Source organism: Ranitomeya variabilis, chromosome 4 (assembly GCF_051348905.1).
Source record: "Ranitomeya variabilis isolate aRanVar5 chromosome 4, aRanVar5.hap1, whole genome shotgun sequence".
In the NCBI taxonomy this organism is placed as follows: domain Eukaryota; kingdom Metazoa; phylum Chordata; class Amphibia; order Anura; family Dendrobatidae; genus Ranitomeya; species Ranitomeya variabilis.
Window position 1 is genome coordinate 138,427,606 of NC_135235.1, and position 19,702 is coordinate 138,447,307.

The window sequence follows — 19,702 nt, forward strand, 5'->3', positions numbered from 1 at the left end:
CCTCTGAATGAGATGAGAGGTGAGTAGTGTTGAGCGATACCGTCCGATACTTGAAAGTATCGGTATCGGAAAGTATCGGCCGATACCGGCAAAATATCGGATCCAATCCGATACCGATACCCGATACCAATACAAGTCAATGGGACTCATGTATCGGACGGTATTCCTGATGGTTCCCAGGGTCTGAAGGAGAGGAAACTCTCCTTCAGGCCCTGGGAACCATATAAATGTGTAAAAGAAAGAATTAAAATAAAAAATATCGCTATACTCACCTGTCCGACGCAGCCGGGACTTCAGCGAGGGAACCGGCAGCGTTGTTTGTTTAAAATTCACGCTATTACTTGGTTACGTGAATTCCCGGCTTGTGATTGGTCAGGTCGGCCATGTTGCCGGGACGCGGACCAATCACAGCAAGCCGTGACAAAATTACGTCACGGCTTGCTGTGATTGGTCCGCGTCCCGGCAATATGGCCGCCCTGACCAATCACAAGCCGTGACGTCACGGGAGGCTGGACACGCGCTCATTTTAAAATGGGCGCGTGTCCAGCCTTCCGTGACGTCACGGCTTGTGATTGGTTGCGCCGCGGTCAACCAATCACAAGCCGGGAGGCTGGACGCGCTCATTTTAAAATGGGCGCGTGTCCAGCCTCCCGTGACGTCACGGCTTGTGATTGGTTGCGCCGCGGTCAACCAATCACAAGCCGGGAGGCTGGACGCGCTCATTTTAAAATGGGCGCGTGTCCAGCCTCCCGTGACGTCACGGCTTGTGATTGGTTGCGCCGCGGTCAACCAATCACAAGCCGGGAGGCTGGACGCGCTCATTTTAAAATGGGCGCGTGTCCAGCCTCCCGTGACGTCACGGCTTGTGATTGGTTGCGCCGCGGTCAACCAATCACAAGCCGGGAGGCTGGACGCGCTCATTTTAAAATGGGCGCGTGTCCAGCCTCCCGTGACGTCACGGCTTGTGATTGGTCAGGGCGGCCATATTGCCGGGACGCGGACCAATCACAGCAAGCCGTGACGTAATTTCGTCACGGCTTGCTGTGATTGGTCCGCGTCCCGGCAACGTGGCCGACCTGACCAATCACAAGCCGGGAATTCACGTAACCAAGTAATAGCGCAAATTTTAAACAAACAACGCTGCCGGTTCCCTCGCTGAAGTCCCGGCTGCGTCGGAGAGGTGAGTATAGCGATATTTTTTATTTTAATTCTCTCTTTTACACATTTTAACATTAATGTTGTTGCGATACCCGATACCCGATACCACAAGAGTATCGGAATCCCGGTATCGGAATTCCGATACAGCAAGTATCGGCCGATACCCGATACTTGCAGCATCGGAATGCTCAACACTAGAGGTGAGTAATTGAGATAAGGGATATAAATAAGTCCCTGATTGATAAGGGGCTACATTTGGTGTTGTCCTCTGTATGTGACAGAGAGCATTATTCAACTCACTTTGAGCTGAATCAGGCGGAGTGATTCAGATAAGGGATTTTATCCTCTTCCATTTATTTTTATTACTGTGGACATTTACTTTCAGTTTTTCATCTTTACTTCTGCACATTTGCCCCTCTCTGGGGTTCCATTCACATTCACAGCACATGTATTCCCAACCTTTCTTGCCTTATTGATATGTGTCTTCTACATCTTCTCCATTCTGCCAAGCCTCCCGGGAGCTGTGCATGTGCTTGCTTTCTTCCTACATTTCCTATATGTGCTTCAACGTGCGCTGTATGCGTTCCATCTTACGTATGGGCACGCTGTTCTTTTGCGCTGTGATGGCTGCTCACGTGACCGGGCTCCAATCTGCATGCTCACATCAACCTCCTTTGTCTGGCTGACACTGGATTGCAATTTAGCATATGCTTAAACAGGTATTTATACCTCTTCTGGCCATGAGCATGGCACTTTCCCTGACCAAGCCATATAAGTTACGGTGATACGTGTGGGGCCGCTTCTGGGCCGCCCACCCTAGTCCTGGTTAACTGGGATTTACTCCCATATCAGATCGATCCACACCAGTGTGAGTTTCCCTCAGGTTATTGGGTTTTTTTTGGTGACTGGCATTCTTGCACCAACAGTTGTATTTTGAACTGTCTATCGTAAGTGATTCCCTTTCCTTTCCACCATGTTCTGAGTTTGCTCACCATTATCTACATGCTGGACATCATGCTTATAAGGGTCCCTCAATAACCATTTTTTTCTCTGTAGCTTGGTTGCTGTTGATTTCATGATGCCTTATTGGGTTATGAGGGTTACGTTGGGGAGCTGTTCCTTTTGCATTTATTGTTTTCTCATTTAGTATATGTAGCATGACATTGCTTACCCCTGAATGTACCAAACATTGTATGATAGTAAGCATATGACACTTTACATATTGCATTATATGGGGTCACATACCTTGCAATGTACTGTTTTCCCTCTATTTATATTCACAGGACTATGGAGTATTTGTACCCACATCTCTTTTTAATTATGTTTTAATTTCACTTGCTACTTTGTGTGCTAAATAAAGATTTTTCACTATTTTTTTGTGATTTTCAGGAGTAGTGTGCATTTTTTTTTACAGTAGTGCTTTCTTCCTTCCCTTGTATTGATTTTTTTGGTTTGTGCACACGCTGCAGATTTTTGAGCGGATTTCTTCCTTTTTTCACCCCTGCAGATTTCTATTATGGAATGGGTGCAGAAACACAGCAGATCTGCAAAAAGAATTGACATGGTCCTTTTTTGAATCTGCTGCATTTTCCGTGCAGATTTTTCCACACCATTAGCACAGTATTTTTTTGCCATTGCTTTACATTCTACTCTAAATTACTTGCAGATCTGCTGAGTTTCTGCACCCATTCCATAATAGAAATCTGCAGGGGTAAAAAAGGAAGAAATCCGCACAAAAATCTGCAACGTGTGCACATACCATTAGACCTAATACTATCTAATAGACCTGACAGAATAACAAATCTGCACAAACCATTATTTCTTATATTTAGGGACTCTATAGCGACGGGGGTCTGTTCCACAGGACTGGTGCATAGCCAATGTGGTACCAATATTCAAAAACGGCTCTAAAAGTGAATCTGGAAATTATAGGCCAGTAAGCCCAACCTCTATTGTTGGTTAAATATTTGAAATGTTTCTGAGGGACGTTATTCTGGATTATCTCAATGAGAATAACTGTTCAACTCCATATCAGCATGGGTTTATGAGGAATCACTCCTGTCAAAAAAATCTAATCAGTTTTTTATGAAGAGGTAAGCTATAGACTGGACCAATGTGAGTCAAATAGTGAGAGATAAACTAAGGCACTCAACTTATATGTAGTTGTTGCAATTTATTGTAGTCATTAGTGTTGAGCGATACCGTCCGATACTTGAAAGTATCGGTATCGGATAGTATCGGCCGATACCCGAAAAGTATCGGATATCGCCGATACCGATACCCGATACCAATACAAGTCAATGGGACACCAAGTATCGGAAGGTATCCTGATGGTTCCCAGGGTCTGAAGGAGAGGAAACTCCCCTTCAGGCCCTGGGATCCATATTAATGTGTAAAATAAAGAATTAAAATAAAAAATATTGATATACTCACCCTCTGATGCACCCTGGTTGTAACCGCCAGCCTCCTTTCATAAGAATGAGCGCTTGAAAGACCTTAGATGACGTCGCGGCTTGTGATTGGTTGCGTTGCAGTCACGTGACCGCTCCGCGACCAATCACAGGCCGCAACGTCATCTAAGGACTTTCAAGCGCTCATTCTTATGAAAGGAGGCTGGCGGTTACAACCAGGGTGCGTCAGAGGGTGAGTATATCAATATTTTTTATTTTTATTCTTTATTTTACACATTAATATCAATCCCGATACCGATTCCCGATACCACAAAAGTATCGGATCTCGGTATCGGAATTCCGATACAGCAAATATCGTCCGATATCCGATACTTACGGTATCGGAATGCTCAACACTAGTAGTCATCAAATAAATGTTTCAGCCCACATACCCGGCCTTCTTTAGTAGCAATAACTTCAGTGACAAAGGAGTGTTTTCATGAACGTAATGGAGTATCAATGGCACAATAGCAGTAAATGCTTGTAGCAAGGTATAATGTCCACGTTGGTGTGTCCAATATAAGTGGGAAGCCCTAGGAGATGTGCCGGCATGTTTGGCAGTGAGATGTGCTGACGAGCGGTGGATGCCGTGTCACTGCCAGACATGCCGGCACATCTCCTAGGGCTTCCCACTTATATTTGACATATGAACGTGGACATTATACCTTGCTACAAGCATTTACTGCTATTGTGCCGCTGATACTCCATTACGTTCATGAAAATGCTCCATTTTGTCCCAGACATTACTGTTACTGAAGAAGGCCATGTAGTTGGGCCGAAAAGTTTATTTGATAACTACAATAAATTGGAAAAACTACATTGACATGGTATATCTTGATTTTCCAAAGCATTTGATACCTTGTCACACAAAAGGTTAGTACACAAAATGAGAAAGCTGGGCCTGGGGGAAAATGTGTGTAAATGGCAGCTGGCTTAGTGATAGTTAGCAGAGGGTGGTTAAAAATTGTATATTTTTTAACTGGATCACTGTGACCAGTGGGGTACCGCAGGGATCGGTGTTTTGACCTTTTGTCTTCAACATATTTATTAACGATCTGGTAGAAGGCTTACTCAGTAAAATATCGATATTTGCAGATGATACAAAACAATGTAAATCAGTCAATACAAGAGAAGATAGTTGTTAGGCTCTGGGATTCTTTCTCTGCAAAGGATGGATCCCAAGCCTTGTCTTCTTCTGCGGTCCCCATTCAGTCTTGACTGCAGCGAATGCTGCTGAGCAAAGACGTCAGTCTCAGCATCCCAGATCCAGGCTGTACGCTTGGTTACTGCTGTCTTGCCAGGTTCAGCTATAGTAACTTGCAATACTCAGCAGCGAGCACTCCTGAGACTAGGTCCAGGTTTTGCTCTACTGAGCATGCTCGTGAGTCGACTTTTCTTTGGTAGTCACCCGTCACATGCTCAGGTCCTGGTCCAGCTTCAGATTGGCCAGTGAGCAAGGTCCCATCATATTGACAGAAACTTTAAAAGGATCTTTGGCACGCCCATCGGTGCGCTAAGATCACTTATGTTATGTGTGTGTGAGGAACCTAACGGTACTGTGGACTCCATTGTGTGAGCTCAGGGCAGGTCTTGTGCCTTTAGAATTCCAGCTCCCCGGAGAGGAGTTGTGTGCATGGATTCAGGGCAGGCCTTAGGCCTTTAGAATTCTGGCTGCTCCAGTGAGGAGTTCTGTGTGCTTGGAGTCCACTACCGGTACCCTTGTCCCATTGGCGTTAGCGTTCACCTGTGAAGATAACAGGGTTCGTGTTTAGTGCTATTATCAATCTGCAGCTGTGTGCCGTTTAACAAAGCTCTGTTGCAGAGTTTTGGCTCTTTACTGTATGTGATTGGCACAGCCATGTGCTTCTCTGTTGAGGGACATTTAACTCAGTGAGAGTCTGTTTCGTTTGCTGCTTGTCACGCCATTGTCCTCTTAGGTGCAGTATACTATCTCTGAACGGTGGACCCCGGGCGGCAAACACACTTTATAATCATATTTTATTTAGTGCCTTCCGCTGACCCTAATAATAGTATTCTGCCACAAATGGATCTGGATAAGTTAGAAACTTGGGCCGAGAGGTGGCAGATGTGGGTTAACAATTTTAAATGAAAGATTATACACATGGGAAGAAGAAATCAATATCACCATTACACACTGAACAGGAAACCATTGGGTAAATCTGACATGGAGAAAGACTTGGGGATCCTAGTTAATGATAAACTTACCTGGAACAGCCAGTGACAGACAGCGGTTGCCAAGGCAAACACGAACATGGGGTTCATTAAAAGAGATTTGTATACACATGATGAGAGCATTATACTGCCTCTGTAAAAATCCCTGGTTAGACCACACATGGAGTACTGTGTACAGTTTTGGGCACTGGTGCTCAGGATGAATATAATGGAACTAGAGTGAGTAAAAAGGAGGGCAACACAATTACTAAAGGGGATGAGGTAACTACAATATCCAGAGAGAAGAGCAAAATTAGGATAGATTAGTCTAGAAAAAAGACAACTGAGGGGCCATGTATAGCCATGTATAAGTATTTAAGGGAACAATACAAATATCTCTCCGTAGATCTGTTTATACCAAGGAAGGTGACGGTCACAAGGTTGCATTATCTGCGTCTGGAGGATAGAAGGATTTTCCACCAACATAGAAGAGGATTCTTTATTGTTAGGGCAGTGAGAATCTGGAATTCCTTGAGGAGGTGGTGATGAACTCCTAGTGCCTGATTTTGTCCTGACGACATGGGGTCAAAATAGCAATGATCTGGACCGTCGTACCATCTTCGCTCCAAAGGCAGAGGGGCTTTCTTACCTCTGCGCCATCCTGCCCACTCGCTAAATGCTGCGATCGAGTTCAATTGCTGCAGGGGTTAAATTGTGGGGAACAATGCGGGACAGCTCCTGGTACTGAGAGCTAGGTAGGTAAAAGCTGACACCCAGCAGCGATCGCCTGCACACAGCCTGCTGTGTGCGGGCGATCGCCATGACGTGCATGTACTTGCATTGGTCAGGAAGTCTTTCCCGATCATGACATACATGTACTACAAATTTCGGTAAGGGGTTAAATAATAAATTGAAATTAAAAATCTATAAAAATTTGTTATGCTCGTAATCCCACTGACCTGTAGAATCATGCTGCAAGGTCATTTTCACCATGTAACTAATTTTGTAAACACAAATCTAAAAAAAATTGCAAACGTTAATTTTTTTCATTACTTGGATTTTTTACTGTTCATTCCACTTTTTTTTTTTATTGTTTTTCGAGACATTGTACGGTAAAATGGATGGTATCATTCAACACTACCAAACAAGCTGTAGTATAGCTACAATGATGGAAAAAGTTGTGGATTTGGGAAAATTAATATGTAAAGATCTATCTATCTTAGTTTATATTTCATTGTTAGTATGGTCACATCTGTTAGAAGTTTCAGCTGTCAAAATATAAAATTATTTAACGGTGCGTGTTGTAAATCAAACATGGTTGAACACCAAAATTGTGGTTTTTCAGTTGCTGCATTTTCAACAAAAAGCGCAACAAAAAGTAATCAACATATTGTATGCACACAAAAATTATAATAATATTAATGCAAGCTGAAAACACGAAAAACAAGCCCTCACACAAGTCTATGGACAAAAAAAAAATAAAAAAGATATCTCAGTATATCGAGACACAAACCATTGTTTTTTCATACTTTTTTTTATTTTATTTTTTAACAACTAAGATGAAAAAAAACACTATATTACTTTGTTATTGCTGTAATCATACCTATAGAATGACATTAGAAGGTAATATTTACTGAATGAAGTACATCATGAAAGCAAAACCCTTCTAAAAAATGTTGGAATTGCATTTTTGTTTGCTATTTCACTGCATTTGGATTTTTTTTTCCACGCTTCAGTACATTGTATGAAATGTAAATGGTGTCATTCACACCTACAAATTGTCACACAAAAAGTAAGTCTTCATACTGATACATTGACACAAAAATAATAATGTTACGACTCTGCAAAGAAGAAGAGAGATAAACAAGAGTGAAAAAAAATAAAATTGGTCATAGTATGAAAGGATAAATAAATATAATAAATATATTAACAGCATTTTACTTGGAATTAAATCACATCTACAGAAGACACCCACAGTAGGATGTTGCACTAACAAATGGTATAAGCACAACCTGATTATCATGAATAAATACAAAAAATAAATCAAAGTCAATAAAGAGTCAAACAATCTGTAATTTTTACTCCAATTTCAGTGACATAATTTGTATGATGATAGCGTGTGCCACAATTATGGGAAATATTCTATGCAATGGCATGTAGGAATTAACCATAAGTATTAGTGACGGTAGTGTTATTGATGGCTTCATTGTTAGAGGCATCAGTGTATTAATAGACCAATACTGCATAGCAACAGCATGAAGTAGCTTGCAGGCAGTTTTGGAGTCATATGTAAATAAGTTTATGCAACCAATCACATTGCAAATTGGCTACCATAACTTGTGTTTTATGAACATTGGTGAAGGATGATCCAGCTCGTGTCTATAAAACTCAAATTTCTTTATTAAAGATTAATTTAAAAGCAGATGAGTGTACAAAAATATGATAGAAAATTTCCATAATTAAATGGTGGTTGGAACATGGGGAAAAATAGATATTGCTATCAGACGCATTTCGAACGTTACACAAGTTCTTAGACTTGGTATTATTTTTTCCCTGCAGGAGGTTGAGCTGGTTCCTCTTTATTTTTAATGTATTTGATGAACATTGACAAACTTGAGAATACGATCTATGTTAGAAAACATTTATTTTTGACGTCAGAATATGAAATCTCATGTTATAAGGCATTTTGAATCATACAAAAACTAGTTCAGCTAAAGTTCTCTCTAAATAACTCGGTAAATAAGCATTAGCTTAAGATGACATAATTGTCTTTAACATCCAACGTTCTGCATCTGATATTATCGGCTATTATTGTACTTTTGTGTTATTGTCATGATATATTTATGTCCAAGCATAATAGATGTCAGATTAATTTAAAGAATTTCAATGTAATCTTCAGAGACAATTACACAGATTGTTGTTTTCTTCCAAAGCGACCGGTCAGGTTGTATATCAGTCAAAATACCCAGTATCTAATAGTAGTTTATGTAAAAGCTTTGCTGTAAAGCCTTGTATTATCAAGCAAGAAAGCACTTACAGCTAGCCATTAGAGATGAGCAAATATGTTTGGAAAACTATCACCAAACATATAAATTCGGCATGAATATGGTACATTTGAATTGGTGATCGGTAACCCGAGCATTTTTCCTAAAATCGGAAAAAGATGGTAACATTCGGTAAAAGTACAGGTAAACAATTGCGCTGCCACTAAAGTATTTTAAATTAGACAGATAGATAATTAGATGCTTGTTAAATATTAATTATTGATTATTGAATTATTCTTATTCTCATTCTGTACTGAGCACATTGCCTTTCGCTGACATTACATATGTTATTTCTGACACATAGTAAATGTCAACCCCATAGATAGAGACCATGTGCTCCGTGGGACGTATAGATAATATGGCCACAGGAAGAAGGGCGGGTTCTTCTTCACTCTCTGCGGACTTCACACATTGCGCACAGACTTCAGACGAGATGGACAGCTGGTATGTAAGTTAATCACCACGTGTTGCTTCCAGAGACGCTTATGACAGAGACAGATGCCATTTACCATTCAGAATCTCAGGAAAGATGGGGAACAAACTGTGATATGGACAAATAGACTATCTCTTTGTAAATATTTCACCTATTTTATGTTTTGCTGCAATGATGCTTTTTCGTTAATACTAAAATAAACCACTACATTTTTTATAAGAAATATCACGACATTTTCTTTAGAGTATCGCATCTGGTAAAGAGTCCTGAATAAAAATACAAAATAAGTATTTTTAGCAATGCTACATCTAGATGGCAGGCTGCATGGTTGCATGATGCGATCTTGCAGCCTGTCATCCTTTAGAGGCCGGCGTCACACTCAGCGTATGAAAATATGATCCTTTTTTTACGGCCGTAATAAGCAGAAATGTTCCAAAAATAGTGATCCATATGTCATCCGTAGGCAGGGTGTGTCAGCGTATTTTGCGCATGGCATCCTCCGTATGTAATCCGTATGGCATCCGTACTGCGATATTTTCTCGCAGGCTTGAAAAACCGACATCTAATGGATTTATGTGCTCAAATGTTCATTAAAACATATATACAGTATATCTATATATATATATATATATATATATATATATATATATATGTCATTGAGACACATATATATATATTCTGGATTTATATTTACTTCAGCGCGAGATATGTGAAAAGCCGGTAATTCAATTGCTGGCTTTTCATTTCTCCTTCCCAAATCTGACATGATATGAGACATGGTTTACATACAGTAAACTACTATCTCATATCCATTTTTTTTGCATATTCCACACTACTAATGTTAGTAGTGTGTATGTGCAAAATGTGGGCACACTAGCTTATAAGGGGTTAAATGGCGGAAAAAATTGGCGTGGGCTCCCGCGCAATTTTCTCCGCCAGAGTGGTAAAGCCAGTGACTGAGGGCAGATATTAATAGCCTAGAGAGGGTCCATGGTTATTGCCCCCCCTGGCTACAAACATCTGCCCCCAGCCACCCCAGAAAAGGCACATCTGGAAGATGCACCTATTCTGGCACTTGGCCACTCTCTTCCCATTCCCGTGTAGTGGTGGGATATGGGTTAATGAAGGGTTAATGTCACCTTGCTATTGTAAGGTGACATTAAGCCAGATTAATAATGGAGAGGCGTCAATTATGAAACCTATCCATTATTAATCCAATAGTACGAAATGGTTAATAAAACACACACATTTTTTACAAGTATTTTAATGAAATAAAGACACAGGTTGTTGTATTATTTTATTATACTGGTAATCCACCTGATGACCCTCATCCTGTAACAAAGGAAAAATAAAAACTCAACAATATCTCATACCTTCCGACGCTCAGGTCAAGTCCCATGAAGTAAATCCATCTGAAGGGGTTAAATCATTTTACAGCCAGGAGCTGTGCTAAAGCAGTGCTCGTGGCTGTAAAACCCCGGGGAATTAATGGATTGCAGGGGAATGACCTGTAGTTACCTTGAGTTGCGGTGAGGCGCCCTCTGCTGGATGTCCTCATGAACTGGAGCCTGGTAAAAGTTCCCACGCTCGAGTTCATATGAGGACATCCAGCAGAGGGCGCCTCACCGCGATTTAACCCTTTATTTTACAAGATACAGTGCCCAAATTTTGCACATACACACTACTAACATTAGTAGTGTGGAATATGCAAAAAAAAAGGGATATGAGATGGTTTACTGTATGTAAACCATGTCTCATATCATGTCGGGTTTGGGAAGGAGAAATGAAAAGCCGGCAATTGAATTACCAGCTTTTCTATAGAACAATGCTGCGTATTTCTCGCAAGTCACACTGCTGGTCCGTGTGTAATCCGTATTTTTCTCACCCCCATAGACTTTCATTGGCAATTTTTTTGTGCAATACGGTGACAAACGCAGCATGCTGCGATTTTGTACGGCCGTACAAGACCGTATAATACGGATCAGTAAAATACGGCAGATAGGAGCTGGGACATAGGGAATCATTGGGCCGTGTGTTATGCGAATTTTACGGGTGTATTTTCTGCGCTCATACGTCCGTAAAACTCACCAGTGTGACGCTGGTCAGACACTGAGCACCGTGTGCTCAGCGTCTGACTGTGAACTGCTGTGAACCCTGTCTGATGGCACCTCAAGCGTGAGAAAGTTCTCCTGCTCGTGGTGCTGTCTGACAGGTCCAGCAAGGTCACAGCAAATGAACTCACTTCACCTTTCTGACATCAGCGCTAGTGCAGTGCGACAATTTCCCACCGCAAAAGCGCCGAAGTCACATATAATCTACATTTAGATAAATTATTGATTAGGTGTTATTTAAGTTAATATATATTTTTTGGGGGGATTAGCACGGCAAACCCTTTGTATTTAAAACTCTATATAAAGGGATTTTACACACAGGATCCTGAGCTTTGCCAGCAGCTGTATATCCTGTCTTTCAATGAAAATTGTTTTTTAGATTACCCTTGTCATTGAGGGCGCTGGTGTAATTTATATATATTACAGTACATGGCAGATGAATTGCCGGCTTTTCTTCAATCTAGCTGTTTAATATATATATATATATATATATATATATATATATATATATACATATATATGCATATACAGTATATATATATATATATATATATATATATATATGTGTGTGTGTGTGTGTGTGTGTGTGTGTGCCACTGACATATATATGTACAGCTCTTGCAAAAATGCAAAAATTAAGAGACCACTGCAAAACGTTCAGTTTGTCTGATTTTTCTCTTTATAGGTATAATTTTGAGTAAAATGTAAATTGTTCTTTTATTCTGTAAACTTCTGACAACCTGTCTCCGAATTTTCAAGCAATAATTTTTATTTTTTTTCTGACAAAGAAAAATGGTCAAAATGAAAAAAAACAGGGCTTTCCAACCTCAAATAATGCAAAGAAAACAAGTTTATAATCATTTAGAGACAACAACACTAATGTTTTAACTCAACAAAAGTTCAGAAATAAATATTTTGTGGAATAACCATGATTTTTAATCACAGCTTTCATGCGTCTTGTCATGCTTTCCACCAGTCTTTCACACTGCTTCTGGCGCAAAAATGTAAGCAGTTCTTCTTTGATTGATGGCTTGTGACAATTCATCATCCTCTTGATTACATTCCAGAGGTTTTCAATTGGGTTCGGGGTCTGGATATTGGGCTGCCCATGCAAAAGTAATAATAATTAAAAAAAAAGGGATAATGAATTAAAAATCCATGAAAATGAACAAATGAAAGTCAGACATTGCTTTTCAACCATGCTTCCACAGAATTTAAAAAAAATAAAACTCATGAAATAGGCCTGGACAGAAATGATAGTACCCTTAACTTATAATTGTTATTAAACACAATTCTGACCACGTGTGTATATACTGTACATTTACAGCTCTGGCAAAAATTAAGAGACCACCACATCAAAACACTGTCATGGGCAGCCCAATCTCTAGACCTGAACCCCATTGAAAACCTCTGGAATGTAATCAAGAGGATGATGGATAGTCACAAGCCATCAAACAAAGAAGAACTGCTTAATTTTTTGCATCAGAAGGAGTGTGAAAGACTGGTGGAAAGCTGTGATTAAAAATGATGGTTATTCCGCAAAATATTGATTTTTGAACTCTTCCTAAGCTAAGAAATTAGTATTGTTTTTTCTAAATGATTAAAAACTTGTTTTCTTTGCATCATTTGATGTCTGAAAGCACTGTTTATTTAATTTTGACCATTTATATTTGTCAGAACAAAATACAAAATTTATTGCTTGGAAATTTGGAGACATGTTGTCAGAAGTTTATACACCATGTTACAAATTATTATGCAAATTATATTTTTCTCGGATTTTCCTAAATGGTCAGTGCAAATGACAGTCAGTCTAATAAAAATCATCACCTGTTAGAATATACATCGAATTTTATTGAAGAAACCTCCCAATGATAACAGTATAATCTCCAAAAATAATAAAACTCAAAATGCTCTGTTTGCAAATTATTAGGCACAGTAGAATTTCTAAACATTTGATATGTTTTGAAGAACTGAAAATGCTCATTTGTGGAATTTGCAGCATTAGGCGGTCACATTCACTGAACAAAAAAGCTATTTAACTCCAAAAGATCCTAACAGGCCAAGTTACATGTTGTCATAGGCACCCTTCTTTGATATCACCTTCACAATTCTTGCATCCATTTACCTTGTGAGTTTTTGGAGCGTTTCTGCTTGTATTTCTTTGCATGAAGTAAGAATATAGCCTCCCAGAGCTGCTGTTTTGATGTGAACTGCCTCCCACCTTCATAGATCTTTTGCTTGATGATATTCCAAAGGTTCTCTATAGGGCTGAGGTCAGGGGAAGATGGTGGCCACACCATGAGTTTATCTCCTTATATGCCCATAGCAGCCAATGACTCAGAGGTATTCATTGCAGCATGTGATGGTGCATTGTCATGCATGAAGATGATTTTGCTCCTGAAGGCACATTTTTGATTTTTATACCATGGAAGAAAGTTGTCAGTCAGAAACTCTATATACTTTGCAGAGGTCATTTTCACTCATTCAGGAACCTTAAAGGGCCCTACCAGCTGTTTTCCCATGATTCCAGCCCAAAACATGACCGCCACCTCATTGCTGATGTCGCAGCTTGTTGGGACATGGTGGCCTTCCACCAACCATCCACTACTCCATCCATCTGGACCATCCAGGGTTGCTTGACACTCATCAGTAAACAAGACTGACATTTAGTCTTCATGTATGTCTGGGCCCACTGCAACCGTTTCTGCTTGTGAACACTGTTTAGGGGTGGCCGAATAGTAGGTTTATGCACCACAACTAGCCTTTGAAGGTTCCTACACCTTGAGGTTCGAGGGACTCCAGAGGAACCAGCAGCTTCAAATAACTGCTTGCTGCTTTGTAATGGTATTTTGGCAGCTGCTCTCTTAATCCAATGAATTTGTCTGGCACAAACCTTCCTCATTATGCCTTTATCTGAATGAAATCTGTCTGTACACTGTTTCAGTCACAAATCTCTTCACAGTATGATGGTCACTCTTAAGTTTTCGTGATATATCTAATGTTTTCATACCTTGTCTATAGCATTGCACTATTTAACACTTTTCAGCAGCAGAGAGACCCTTTTTATTTCCCATATTGCTTGAAACCTGTGGCCTGCTTAATAATGTGGAACATCATTTTAAGTAGTTTTCCTTTATTTAGAATCACCTGGAAAACTAATTATCACATGTTCTAAAAACACCGCGCTACACTGAGTTGAAATAAGACTACGGTATGTGTAAAAAATAGATTACACATACCGCCGTCTTATTTCAACTCAGTCTAGAGCGGTGTTTTTAGAATATCTGTTTCCATTTCTTACTACTTACAGGTAACAACACAGAACCTGTTTTAAAACATCAGCCGCTTCTGAATTTCTTCTCCCTCTCCTCTCGGGTGAGAAGCGCCATTGTAAATCTTCTCTTTCACATCTCTAATTATCACTTGTGTTTAACCCCTTTCTGATGGGATAGTACGTCCAAGGTCAGATCCCCTGCTTTGATGTGGGCTCCGGCGGTGAGCCCACATCAAAGCAGCGACATGTCAGCTGTTTTGAACAGCTGACATGTGCGCACAATAGTGGCGAGTGGAATCGCGATCCACCCCCCCGCTATTAACTAGTTAAATGCTGCTGACAGCAGCATTTAACTACTGCTTCTGGTCGCGTGGCTGGAAATGCACGCATCGACGACCCCCGTCACATGATCAGGGGTCAGCGATGCGTCAGGATAGTAGCCATAGAGGTCCTTGAGACATCTATGGTTACTGATGCTGGTTTGCTGTGAGCGCCTCCCTGGGGTCAGCGCTCATAGCAAGCCTGTAATTAAGCTACATAGGAGCGATCTGATGTAGCAGAGCTGATCAGGCTATGCCAGCTTCTAGCCTCCCATGGAGGCTATTGAAGCATGGCAAAAGTAAAAAAAAATGTTTTAAAAAATATGAAATAAATAAAAAAAATATAAAAGTTTAAATCACCCCCCTTTCGCCCCATTCAAAATAAAACAATAAAAATAAAATCAAATATACACATATTTGGTATCGCCGCATTCAGAATCGCCCGATCTATCAATAAGAAAAAGGATTAACCTGATCGCTAAACGGCGTAGCGAGAAAAAAAATTGACACGGCAAAACTACGTTTTTTTGGTCGCTGCGACATTGCATTAGAATGCAATAACAGGCGATCAAAAGAACATATCTGCACCAAAATTGTATCACTAAAAACGTCAGCTCGGCTTGCAAAAAAAAAGCCCTCACCTGACCACAGATCACAAAAAATGGAAATGCTACAGGTATCGGAAAAATGGCACAATTTGAGTTTATTTGAAAAACAAAACAATTAAATCTTTTTGACACTTAAATCCAATTTGCATAATAATTTGGAACACAGAGTAGAATAAAAGAAAAATGTACATTTTACTCACTAATATACCTATATAGAGGAAAATCAGACAAACTGAACATTTTGCAGTGGTCTCTTAATTTTTGCCAGAGCTGTATATTCTATGTGTATATATCTATTCTATCTTTTCTATTCTAACCTGTAATTTTACTGTATGCGGCACATGAATCGCTGACTTTTCAAAGGACATCGGTGTGTAAAAATCAGATAGCACTCGCATGGTCTGAGTGCTGTGCGATTTTTTTCACACATGGGCTTGCATTGGAGAGTCTCGGCTGAGTCTCGGTGAGAATCGCAGCATGCTGTAATTTTACTTGCATGCCAAAAATGGCTGAGAAAATAAATGCTGACGTGAGCTGCCCTATAAGTTAACACTGGGCCAAATGCTATGCGATGCCAACATTTATCAGCCGCTCCTGCACTGTAAATAAATAATTAGAAAAACCCTGCATGGGTTCCTCTGTATTTTTGATAACCAGCTGTCAGTTTCAGCAAGGCTGGATATCAAGAATAGAGTGGTCCCCACACCAACATTTTTAATTATTTAAATAAATAATTTTAAAAAAAACGACATGGGGCCTTCCATGTTTGACAACCATCCTTGGTAAAGCTCACAGCTGGGACAGAATGACAGATAAGTGAGGGATATTGTTGTTTTTTATTTTAGTTTTATTGCAGGAGAACAAAGGCTTCTGAAGAATTAGGTGTTAGGTGAGTATAACTGTGTTTTTTATTTTTAAATAAAATGGAAAACAGTGTTAAGTCTTATTTCTAATAACTTTATTCTGGCTTTGTCTTTATTTGCCATATAGCTATAGGATTAGTAATGGATAGATGTCTTATGGATGCCTCTCCATTAGTAATCCGTGGGCTTGATGTCACCAGACAATACAAAGGTGACATCAACCCAACAAATATGAATCCCACTTGCCACCGCTACAGGGCAAGTGGGAGGTGCCAGGCAAAGTGACCAAATTTACATATCTAATAGATGTGCCTTTTCTGGGAAGGTGCGGGCTGCTATTTTTAGGCTGAGGGCTATATCCATGACTCTTTACCAGCCTGAGAATACCAACCCCCAGCTGTCTGCTTTAGCAAGGCTAGTTGTCAAAAAAGGGGAGGACCTTTCTTTTAAATTATTGATTTAAAGAATTAAAAATAAGGCGTGAAGACCCCTCTATTCTTAATAACCAGCCTTGCTGAAGCTGACAGCTGAGTGTTGCATCCTCCAGCTGTGAGTTTTGCCTGGCTGGTTATCAAAACAGACAAACCCAAGCAGGTTTTTTTATTTTAATTATTTATTTATGGCAGCAGGTGGAAGCTGATGGGAGCTGCAGTAAAATCAGATAACACCAGTGACTGGAGGTAAACTTTGTACCTCCGATCACAGCTGAATGGCTCTCTGACTGGCGGGGATGATTTCACTGCCAATCAGAAGTGCTACAATGGTGTTTCCTACGCTGTCACACAACACAGGGTTGTGGTTACAGCCACCAATCTCTATACACAGTCGTGACTCAACCCGCTATGCTGCCACCAATGTGACTAAAACCTGAAGACTGCCTTCATCTCCCTGATGAAGGCACACAGCCGAAAAGCATGTTGGTGAAGGTGCACCATTGTAACAGCAGCAAAACATGTCTTAGATCTTTCAGCATCAATTTATGCTATTCTGGTAGTTTAAAAGCACTTTAAGACCCCTTTTTTCTATTGAGAGCTTATGCATTATGCACTTTAGTTCTTATTAACACTGCTCTCATATACAGCTCTGGCAAAAATTAAGAGATTACTACTTAAAACCCTGTCATGGGCAGCCCAATCTCTAGAACTGAACCCCTTTGAAAACCTCTGGAATGTAATCAAGAGGATGATGGATAGTCACAAGCCATCAAACATAGAAGAACTGCTTACATTTTTTGCGCCAGAAACAGTGTGAAAGACTGGTGACCAGCATTCCAAGAGGCATGAAAGCTGTGATTAAGAATGATGGTTGTTCCACAAAATATTGATTTCTGAGCTCTTCCTGAGTTAAAACATTAGTATTGTTGTTTCTAAATGATTATGAACTTGTTTTCATTGCATTATTTGAGGTCTGAAAGCACAGTTTTTTTTATATTTTGACCATTTATCTTTGTCAGAAAAAAAATACAAAATTTATTGTTTGGAAATTCGGAGACATGTTGTCAGAAGTTTATTGAACAAAAGAACAATTTACATTTTACTCAAAAATATACTTACAAAGAGAAAAATCAGACAAACTGAACATTTTGCAGTGGTCTCTTAATTTTTACCTGAGCTGTGTGCTGAGGTCACTTTGACATAGCTAAAGCTTTATTCGTACATTGCTGTGTTGTGGTCATGGGTAATTGGAGTATGTGCAATTTCTCAAGACACAATCAGCTGCAAATATAATTTCAGGAATAATTTAGCACAGCTCAAAGATTTAAATTCTATAAGAATCACTAACATCTAATGATAATAATGAAATTAAAGCTGAACCTTAATATCATTGTAAATCAGCTAGAAAAATACATAGGAGAGGAAAAATAATGGTTAAAGGCTGAGTGTTATGATAGCCAGTCTAGGGCTGGCGTCACACTAGAGCGTTTTACAGACGTATGAGAGGCGCAAAAACTATGCATTGCACATGGACCAATGATTCTCTATGGGGCAGCTCCTATCTGGCGTATATTACGCATCCGTATTTTACGGGCATTGAAAATCACAGCATGCTGTGCTTGTCAGCGTATTGCACAAAAAATCCGCCAAGGAAAGTCTATGGGTGCGCGAAAAATACGGATTACACACAGACCAACAGTGTGACTTGTGTAAAATACGCAAGAGTTTTGCAGGTGACAGGAAATGTGCCAAGCCCTTTTTCAGGAGGCTCAGACATGCTAATTAGCTGAAAAAGCCAGACAGACGTCCCGGAAATCTGCCTCAGGCCTCCACGAAGTCTCCTGCAGAATGGCTTCAATTATAAATGTGGACATGCTTCTCATCCTGGTCCAAGAAAGGCCCGAAATTTGGGACCAAATGGGAAGCAAACTATGCGAACCGGGCAAGGAAAGAGGCTGCTTGGAGGAGCATATGTGGGATCCTTTTCCCAGAATATGAGCAGCTGCCACGTGAGGTTCAGAGGCAAATTAGTAAGTACACTCATGTTTCTCTATTAATTAATATTGCAAACTGCAGTACCTACATGAATTTGGACCTATTGTTATTTTCATTAATATTAACCCCTTTACCCCCAAGAGTGGTTTGCACGTTAATGACCGGGTTAATTTTTACAATTCTGACCACTGTCCCTTTATGAGGTTATAACTCTGGAACGCTTCAACGGATCCCGGTGAATCTGACAATGTTTTCTCGGGACATATTGTACTTAATGATAGTGATAAAATTTATTTGATATTACCTGCGTTTATTTGTGAAAAAGATGGAAATTTGGAGAAAATTTTGAAAATTTTGCAATTTTCCAACTTTGAATTTTTATGCCCTTAAATCACAGAGATATGTCACACAAAATACTTAATAAGTAACATTTCCCACATGTCTACTTTACATCAGCACAATTTTGGAACCAAAAATTTTTTTTGTTAGGGAGTTATAAGGGTTAAAATTTGACCAGCAATTTCTCATTTTTACAACACCATTTTTTTCAGGGACCACATCTCATTTGAAGTCATTTTGAGGGGTCTATATGATAGAAAATGTGTGACACCATTCTAAAAACTGCACCCCTCAAGGTGCTCAAAACCACATTCAAGAAGTTTATTAACCCTTCAGGTGTTTCACAGGAATTTTTGGCATGTTTAAATAAAAATGAGCATTTAACTTTTATTCACAAAAAATTTATTTTAGCTCCAATTTGTTTTATTTTACCAGGGGTATCAGGAGAAACTGGACTGCAATAGTTGTTGTACAATTAGTCCTGAGTACGCTGATACCCCA